Here is an 8248-nt window from a genome sequence, read left to right on the forward strand (position 1 = left end):
CTGGTTTTTCTCCCTAATCCAGCAACAAAACAATAAATTTTCCAAAACCCACTTGAACCTAACTATCTAGCCTAAAATCCTTTACATTCCAGTCATATATTTATTGTGATTTCATAGAGAAAGCCCTCTATGGTTTGGTAGGACTAGCTACCAATCTAAAAGCTTTATCTGTGATTACCTCTGTCAATCTCCTCATCAACTTGGGACATTGTGGAGGATAACGGATGTCATGAAAACAAGGAAGTGCCAAGGTGTTCTACTGAATGTAATGTTCCCAAGTCATGGAAAAATGTAATGCTAGTTGTAAGGTCATAACATCCAATGTGTGTTGGGGAATGTTAGGGCATGCTAAGACGTGCCAGATAGTACGAAGACATGTCAAACAAGATAGGACATGCCAAGTGCGAAGGCATGCCAAGATGTACAAGGGTGTGACAATGCATGCCAGGGACTGTCAAGGGAAAAAAAGGGAGGAACAAGTTAAACTACAAGTAAATGAGCACATAATAGGGTTAATAAGTCATTAATTTACCTTTTCCATGAGGTTCATGCTAGGAAAACAAACACTAGGTGCCAATAGGTGCCAAGTGCCAAATGTCAATGCATTTTAAGTGCCAAATCTTCCTTCGTTTCTTCTCATCTAGTTTCCAATAATCAATCTCAAATAAATTTAATATTAAACCATTCCAAATCATACCAACTCATCTCAACACATGCCAAACATGCTAATACTTTCCAAGTGCCAACACGTGCCAAGTACCAATGTGTGTCAGGGAGTGTGATGCATGCTATTAAGTGGAAGAGCATATCAAGGAGTGATAAGGTGTGCTAGAGAGTGCGAATGGATGCTGAGGAGTGTTAGGGAGTACTAGAACAACACAAGGTAGCAATAGGTCAAAATGTATGGAAGTGAATGAATATAAGGGTGCATTGGGGAGTGTTAATGAGTGTTGGCTATCATGCCAAGGAGGGAGTGACAAGGTATGCTAAGAATGGGTAAGGCAGGCTAGGTAATATCAGGGAATGTCAAGACGTGATGTAGTGTGCTAGGTATTTTCGAGGTGTGCTAGCATGTGCCAAATAGTGCCAAGGAATTCCATGTGCTAAGACATGCTAGGATGTGCATGGTGCCATAGTATGCCAATATGTGTCAAGGAGTTTTAAGGAAGTAAAAGGAATAAACAAGATAAAATGCAAGGAAATGAACACATAAGAAGGTTAATAATTCGTAACTTTATCTTTTTCAAAAGGGGCATGCTAGGCACACTTATAATATGTTCCAATACATGCCAAGTGCCAATGTGTGCCAAGTTTTAATTTTTTTCAATGTAATATTTTGCCAAGGTGTTTCAAGGCATGCCAACACATTATAGGGGAGTGTTATGCTATGCTAGGGAATGACAACATGTGCTTGGGCATCCTACTCATGGAAAGATGTTCTAGGTACAGATATGTTCCAAGACATTCGAGGTGCCAAGGAATGTTAGCGTATTTTTCCAAAGCATGTTAAGGTGTGCCATGAGTGTTGAGGAGTGCTAGGTCTCTCTCATTAATAGAATTGATAGTGCTTGATTATTTATTAAATAATATAGTTCCTACACACACTAGTGGAACTTTATTTAAAGGAAATTTGCTAGATAATAAACCTAATAGAGATGAATCATGTGTTGTCTCATAGGAAAACTATATTCTTATGACTTGAGGGAAATGATACACACTAATTAATTCTTAACAAATTGATTGACTATTATAACCACTATGACCTTGGACATATAATAAAAAAGTCTCCACAACAATGATCTTAAATCGTTATCTTCTGACAAAAAATATAGTAACAAGTACATAGATTCATCAAAAAATCATTGGAATGATCAATGATGATGAAATTTTTTTGACGCTCACCAAATGTAACCAAAAAGAGCATTGGTGAGGTTCAATAAAATATCATCACTAGAAGTGTCACCAAAAAGAGAATTAGTGATGGGCCTTTAACGACCCTCACCAATAGTGTCACTAAAGAGAAAATTACTAACGGGCCTTTAATGACCCTCACTAAAAGCGCCATTGAAAATGGATTTGGTGACAAAACTTAAAGGACCATCACTATATACACTTTCAACAATGATTTTTTAAAGACTGTCACCATATGCAACATTGTTGATGGACCTTAAAGGTCCATCACATTCATGAAGCATCATAAAAAACTCATTGGAATGATAAATGATGACGAACATTTATTGATCGTAACCAAAAGTAACTAAAAAGACCATTGGTGATGGTCAATAAAATATTGTCACTAAAAGTGTCACCAAAGAGATAATTAGTGACGGGAATTTAACGACTCTCACCAAAAGTGTCACCAAAGAGAGAATTAGTGACGAGCCTTTAACGACCCTCACCAAAAGTGTCATTCATAATGGGTTTGGTGACAAACCTTAAAGGAGCATTGCTATATACACTTACAACAATGCTTTTTTAAAGACCATCACCATATGTCACATTGGTGATGGACCTTAAAGGTTCGTCACAGGCATGCCCCTCACCAATGACCTTTTTTCTTGTAGTGTCAAGGAAATCTAGTGGACTTATTGCTAGCTAGTAATCCCCCCTTCTTCACTGCATGGATGCAAGGTCTCTCCCATTGCATCTAGAAATATCCCTCATAGGAAGGGATAATGACCTATCTTTTTATGGGCTTAATATTTATGGTCGATACTCTAAAAGGAAACACTTTTGGAATAATCTGTTCAGAATGCACTATTTTGGCTATGGCCACATCTGCGTAGGAGGTGACCTAAACTTCCCTCTGAGTAATTCGGAGATTTGGGGGACCTCAACTAGGATGGATGTTCTTGTTAATTATTTTGTAGATTGCTTTGACTTGGTGGGGCTGGTATACATTCTACCTGCCAAAATAATCCATACCTGCACAAATAACAGATTTGGGGATGAGTATATAGGAAAAAGGACGCAATCATAGATTTATGGTTTCTAAAGGACTCTTGGACCAAAATATGCAAATCAGATAATGGGTCATTCCTAGTGGGGAGTTAGACCACAACCCTATCATGCTCGACTTGGGATCTAGTCTAGAAAACCACATGGCCAATTTCAAGCTAAATCAAGGGTGGATGGAAAACCTCACTCTTAAGGAAAGAATCAAAGACTATTGTGTGCCTTATGATCCTAATTAAGCCTCCTCACCCCCACTCCAATTTCTATAAAACATGAAAATGAAAAAAAAAGGGTAATATCTATTTGAGAAAAGGAGAAGTGGGTTTAATATGAGATTTTGTTGGACGACATTGAAAAAGGATTATAGGATATTCTTACAACCTTTGATCATTCATCCTTCCTATAAGATGAAAAACATGTTTTAAAATCCTTGGAAGAGAAGAGAAGGAATTTTCTGTTGGAAAAGGAAAAGGAATGGTGATTAAAGGGTAGAGCTTTATGGTTACAGGCTAGGGATGAAAATACAAAGTATTTCTACGGGTGGAAAATCATAGAAAAGCTATTAATACCATTTTGGAAATCAAAAGAGTAGATGGTACAAAGGTTTCCACCTTTAAATTTATTACAAGGAAGGCTTCTCTCATTTCAAAGGGCCTTTTAAAAATAATGAGAGGGAAAATATTGATAAATCCTTTTCCTGGGAAATTTCACCACAAAATTTGTCAATGATGACAGGAATATGGATCTAAGGAGAGAAGTCATAAAGGAGGAATTTGAAATGGTATTGAAGAGTTTTAAAAAAGACAATAATCGAGGTCCAGATGCCCTAACTGTTGTATTCTATTTGGCCTTCTTTAATTTCATTGGGGAATATTTGAGAGGAGTAATAGAATACTCCAACGAGAATTGCGAGATGCTTGCCCCTTTTAACTCCACCTTCTTATCCCTAATTACAAAATAAGACTCTCATCAGCCCTTTGATAAATTTCATCCTATTGTTCTATTACAATCTATATAGGAGATCATATCAAAGAATATTTCTCTTTACATGAAACCATTTCTATCAAAACAAATGTCCAATGAACAATTTGGGTTCTTAAAAGATTGCCAAATCTATGAAGCAATACAACTGGAACAAGAAGGCATTTAGTCCCTCCATCTTCAAAAGAAAAAGACCTTTATCTATAAGGTGGACTTATCAAAGGCTTTTGACAGAGTGGACTGGCTATATATCAATCTTATTATCCTTCATATGGGTTTCAACTCAAGGTATGTGGACTGTGTATGCTCCTATACTAGCTCCTCCTCCATGGCTCTATGTTTGGGAAAAAATTCTGACATGTAAGTTTAAATAAAAGGACATGAAGAATTAAATGCAGATGAAATTAAATGAAATGAAATTCAAATGAAAAGTTAATTTTTGATGGAGGGAAAAGCAGTTAAGATATTTTCATTAAAATATTAAAATATTCCCTCTCATGGTTATAAAAGTGTTTTGGACTTTAGGGTTGGGGTGTGTTGGATTTGGATTATGTCATTTTTTTTACAATTATGCATCGGGTTTTTAGTGCATTGGGAGAGTTTGGAGGCAGTGCAACCTCCCTGCCACTATGGTAGGGAGGCCTGCATATGATATAAATTGTGTATATGTTAATGAGAAATATGGATTCTAGTGCCTTCTCGTATTTGCATTAGTTCAAGCTCATATCAAAGAACATTTCTCTTTACCTAAAACCATTTCTATTAGAACAAATTTCCAATGAATAATTTGGGTTCTTAAAGGATTGCCAAATCCATGAAGCAATACGACTCGCATATGAAGGCCTTCACTCCCTCCATCTTCAAAAGAAGAAGGCCATTATCTATAAGGTGGACTTATCAAAGGCCTCTGACCAAGTTGACTGGATATATAACAACCTTATGTTCCTTCATCTGGGTTTCAACTCAAGGTCTGTGGACTGTGTACACTCCTATATTAGCTCCTCCTCCATGTCTCTCTGTTTCGGAACAGAGTGTTACATGTAAGTTTAAATGAAAGGAGATGAAAATGTAAATGTAGGTGAAATGAAATTCTAATCAAAAGCTAATTTTTAATCGAGGGAATAACAGGTTAAGATATTTTCATTAAAATATTAAAATATTCCCTCTCATGGTTATAAAAGTGTTTTTGGCCTTAGGGTTATGGTGTGTTGGATTTGGATTATGTCATTTGTTGTACAATTATGCATAGTGTTTTTAGTGCATATGGCGAGTGTGGAAAAAGTGCAGCCTCCCTTCCACTATGGTCGGGAGTCCTCCATATTAAGTAAATTGTGTCTGGATTCCAATGCCTTCTTGTATTTACATCAGTTCTTTGCTTTTATTTTCAGCAGTGTACTTGCAGTAGTTTGTGTCTAATGTCATTTGTTGGGTAGTTTGTTGTTTATATTAGTTTTGTGTTGTGTGTTTTTATGTATAATTTACATAGTTATCTTTTTTTGTGTAATTTTATTTTATGATTTTTCCCGTCCTCGCTAGAGGAGAATTTTTTTTTCCAACAATTTGCACCTACTAGGAAAATTATAGTTTGCTCTTCAACTAGGTGGTAGTAGTGGTGGAGATAATCCTAGGCTGTTGAACTTGTGGTGAGGCAGAGGTGGTGGGCCTATTCAACCTGAAATTTCAGGAAGATAATAACCACTATGTTTATTTTCACTAGTCATTTATGTGATGTCATTGTTTCTCAAAAGGGGTTTTGTAGCTATAACACGCTTGTAATGGATGTGACGGGATTTAGATCTTGTGTGTATTGGACGTTGTTTTTTGTATGGACTATATTGAGTTCTTCAATAACCAAAATTTCCTTATATTTCACTTTACGCTCTAACCATTTCATCTATGTGCTTTAGAAAGACCTCTATGTGTCTTTTTAGCAGCAATTGAGGACAATCCCTCTGTAGATTACTTGTTGAAGGTGGTGTTGATAGGGGATTCTATAGTGGGGAAGTAAAATCTGTTGTCTAGATATGCTAGGAATGAGTCTCAAATGAATTCCAATACCACAATAGGTGTGGATTTCTAGACTCAAAGTGTGGAGTTTGATGCGAAGGATGTCAAGGCATAGATAAGGATACTATAGGCCAAGTGATCTTCTGAGATATAATTTATGCTTACTACAAGGGAGTTGTAGGTTCCCTCATTGTTTTTAGCAAGATCCACACATTTGGGAGTGTGGGTCGTTGTCTTAATGAGCTCAAAATGAATTCTTACATGAACGTTGTTACCATGTTGGTTGGCAAAAAAATGTGATTTAGAGTTGCCAATAGAAGTACCAATTGATGAAAGACCTTGTTTTGCTACTCTAGAATGAGAACGGAACATGGTCAAGGTCCATGGAAAGCTTAAGTATCATGAAACCGCATGTTAATATTCAGACCATTGGACATGTTGACCACCGAAAACCAATCTTAAAAATTGTACATGAAAGAAGAGTGTGCAAAGCATCATAGTGAAAAAACAATGTTGTGCAAGTGTATGGATACTTGCTCGATGAAACCACATAATGATAACGAGTGTGACGTATTAGCCAAGACTGAGCATGGTCAGAGAGTGTGACAAGGGTGACCAATAGCATGACACCCGAAATCGATTCCTTGTAAGTTTAAGCCAAATCTTACTCCCACGATTACAACCTGACGTGCACACCAACTATGTTTCGATGACTACACTACTTTTGTTGGTGAGCTAAGAACCTAATGTAAGCAGGGCCAACTAAAAGAAGCACTACAAGTCTTGTGGATCATGGACAATTTTTAGGATTCTTATTAATGTACACCAAGTGTGCGAGTATGGTGGATAGTTATAGAGCCCTGATGGAAAGGACATAACATAACGTGGCTTCATGAACTTCCATGATTACAAATAATTTAATAAATGGAATTCTTTAAATTGCAGTTTCTTCAACAATGTGGGTCCATGTGTGACGTCCATGGGATGTACACTTTTATACATGTATTCCAAGTGTAGGAGTTCACCTTTTTGGAATTAAGGCAATGAATTGTGCCAAGGGTGACATGGCTAAGAACACCAAGAACCCAAAACTTTTGTTACAACAACCTATTCATGTTCATGTTAGTTTTATTATTATATTTTTCTATGTAACACAAGTTATCTCAGTTGAAGTAAATAGACCCAAGAGAAATAAATGAATCCTTGAATAGACTAAATGGGAAGTATTCATTAAAATCTCGACAGGTATTCTTGGCTAGTATTGAAGAAACCAATTGGCGCACCATGTTTCATATGTCCCAAAATGGTAGACTCACGTAGATTGAGAGATAGAGTTTCGAAACTCATTAGAGGAGTCCAATAACACTGGAAAGTGTCACAAAGAAAATAATCTATGTAGGTATGATGGACATTGGTAGTGGAAGAAGGGAGAGAAGTAGAGAACTAAATATAGGTCATGGTAGTTAACAGGAGAATAGTAGGAAATGGAGTAGAGAGTGGGGTCTTGCGAGTAGAAGGTTACGACACCCATAGAAGTAGGAAGAAGTGTGAAAACATGAAGAGAAAAATAGAGTTGATATTAGGGAGTAGCCTACAGTTTAATATTTGGAGGTGTTTTGGGATCGCATAGTAGAAACATAAATGAGAAGGGTTGTCCAATTGAATTTGACTTAGGACGAACCAGTGATTTGTGTCAGGGACCTATTGGGAACCATGTGTGACATGTACATATAAATTAAAGGACATGGGAATGTTAATGTAAAATATATCTACATGTATATTAAATGAAATGAAATTCAAATGAAAAATGAATTTGTAATGAAACGAAAAGCAGTTAAGATGTTTTCATTAAAATATTAAAATATTATGTCTCATGACTATGAAAGATTTTTTGATCTTAAGGTTTGGGTTTGTCAAAATTCGAGTCTATGGTTTGTTGTACAGATCTGCGTAGAATTTTGAGTGCATAAGGAGAGTTTGGAGGCTACATATTAGGTAAATTGTGTTTCTGTTAATGAGGAATCTAGATTTGAGTGGCTTCTTGTATTTTCATCAGTTTTGTTCTTATTTTCAATAGTTTATTTACAACAGTTTCTGTGTAATGTAATTTTATGTGTAGTTTGTTGTTTAGACTAGTTTTTTGTTGTGTGTTTTGTTAGTGTCGGACATGACGCCCTCCATCAGTGATAAAAAAACTCTTTGCATATGCATAAGTAGGTGTCTCATCAATGTCAGTTTTGCATCCCATTAGGCATGCCATAAAACTGATAGAGGAGCTGGTCCTTGTTCCCTTCTTGGCTTTGCT

Source organism: Pinus tabuliformis, chromosome 8 (genome assembly GCF_031772625.1).
Source record: "Pinus tabuliformis cultivar Carrire ecotype Pingquan chromosome 8, CPIR1, whole genome shotgun sequence".
Lineage (NCBI taxonomy): Eukaryota > Viridiplantae > Streptophyta > Pinopsida > Pinales > Pinaceae > Pinus > Pinus tabuliformis.